The sequence below is a fragment of the Sinocyclocheilus rhinocerous genome, unplaced genomic scaffold (genome assembly GCF_001515625.1).
Source record: "Sinocyclocheilus rhinocerous isolate Xijiao unplaced genomic scaffold, SAMN03320098_v1.1 scaffold2289, whole genome shotgun sequence".
Taxonomy (NCBI): domain Eukaryota; kingdom Metazoa; phylum Chordata; class Actinopteri; order Cypriniformes; family Cyprinidae; genus Sinocyclocheilus; species Sinocyclocheilus rhinocerous.
In genome coordinates, this window is record NW_015657973.1 from 627 (window position 1) to 2765 (window position 2139).

The 2139-nt window shown below is 36.1% G+C and overlaps 1 pseudogene; it reads left to right on the plus strand.

The window, feature by feature from the left end:
- The first annotated feature begins 1185 nt into the window (after nucleotides 1–1185).
- The window catches only part of LOC107721943 (uncharacterized), a 3252-nt pseudogene continuing 2298 nt past the window's right edge, over nucleotides 1186–2139 (plus strand).

Here is a 2139-nt window from a genome sequence, read left to right on the forward strand (position 1 = left end):
GTTCTTTTTAGCAACATCATATGACCCCTTTAATCACGCTGTAAAGTGAAACGTCACCAGGTCATTGGCGCCTCTGCAGGTATTTGTTATAATACATAATGTACTTAAGTTGGTTATGTTCATATTATGTATAGGCATATTACATTATGTATTTTAGCAGTGTTGTTCAATAAAACCATGTAATTACTTGGTTTTGATATTTTATTTGATTATTATTGCGTTAGTTTATATCGTTAGTTTATATATAGATATATAAAGTCATACTAAAGCCTGGTTTTCGCCTGGTCTATTTGTGTTACTAAAAAAGATCAGATTACTCAATTGTCAAAATAATCAGTAGATTACTTGATTAACAAAATAATCATTAGTTACAGCCCTAGATTAGTTAAAATATTTCAAAATACAACTGCATTGTTTTACTCTTTGTAATTAAAATACAAATATTTTGTCATTGAAAATCTTAAAAATAGTATTAAAATATTATATTGTGTATTGTGACACCCCTAGTGTCGATAAACTCATAATTTTCCAAGTGTATGATATAGCTTTCATTCTTCAGGTCAACCATATATTCATGGAAAAAAAAACTGTTTGAATAAGGAAAGCAATAACTTTGTCATAGTATCCTTTCAAATGTTAAAGTTGCCACAGTCATTGCATGATTTGCTTGTGCTGGCCCATCCAAACTCCCATTTCTGATGTTGTGTCTGAGGGTGAGAGATCAGAGGTTGTAGAGCACAATTTTCCTGAAGTTGTAGATTAATGTCTTTTTCTAAGAAATTTAACCCTTTTCTATCTGAAACTGCAAGCTAAATTGCTATTACCTGAGTCTACCATTCAAGGCATTGTTGAAGAATTTTAAAATATCAATGACATTGGGCAGTCTTACTGAGAGAAAAGCTTGCTTTGCTTGAATTATCAGAGGTGAGGATTAATTATGTTATTGATCAGTTGTCTAGGGAGGATTTGCTGACAGCTTGTAATAGTGGTGTTCTAAGTACAGCACAGAGGAGAAAGACTGCTTTCAAGCATTTTTTCTAGGAGTTAGTGAAATAAATGGGAAAGAGTGCTTTGCTCAGTATGTCCCAGTTAAACAGACCATCAGTGCTCTGTTTCAGTGCCAGTCTGTGAGGGATCAGTATGAACATATGCACTCACAAACAGCTGAAAATGGTCCGTTTCGGGATGTTAAAGGATGGTAAGAATTTTTCTGAAATTGCTCTGTTTCAAGCTGATCCATCATCTCTGGGTTTGATCATTTATCAGGATTCTTTTGAGGTGGTAAATCCTTTGGGCTCAGCCAGAAAAAAACAAAACAAATTGCTGGCAGTGTATCTTACCTTGTCTGATATTTTACCTCACAACTGGTCAAACATAGACCACATGCAGCTTGTTCTTTTGTGTAATGAGCAAGATTTTAAGCAATGTGGACCAGCTCATGTTTTTAGATCACTAATTGAAGATCTCAAAGATCTTGAAGAGAATGGTGTCGTTGTGAATGATGGCAAAACTTTGAAAGCTTCTTTGTGTTCCATCGACACACCATTGGTGGTTTTGTTGAGAACTTTAGCCGAATCCTACATTTCTGCAGGTATTGCACTATTGACAGAGACACATTTCATGCCACACCTTTGGAACCTGCTATGAAGCGAACTGTGGAGTCTTATGAGAGAAACATTCAGGAACTTGCAGCCTGTGGCGATAATGTAATTGATGGAGTCAAATTTAACTCTCCTTTCAATCAGCTGAATTATTTTCATGTTTGTCAGCCTGGCTTGCCCCCCTGCCTTGGCCATGACCTCTTTGAGGGTGTTGTGGCATCTGATCTTAAGCTGTACATTGATTATTTGGTAAATCAAGAAAAATTCTTTACTTTCACAGAGCTTAATCATTATATTAAACAGTTTGAGTACACAGGAAATGATGCTGCCAATAAACCAGCTGAGATTTACTCAGGGAGTGAAAAACTTTGTGGTCACGCAGTGCAGAACTGGTGTCTTCTAAGACTTTTACCAGTTATTGTTGGACACCGGATTAAGGATCCAGAATCAGAAGTGTGGCAGCTTGTTCTACTTCTCAGACAAATTGTAGACCTAATTTGTGCACCAGCAATAATGGCAGATCAGGTCGCTTATCTGA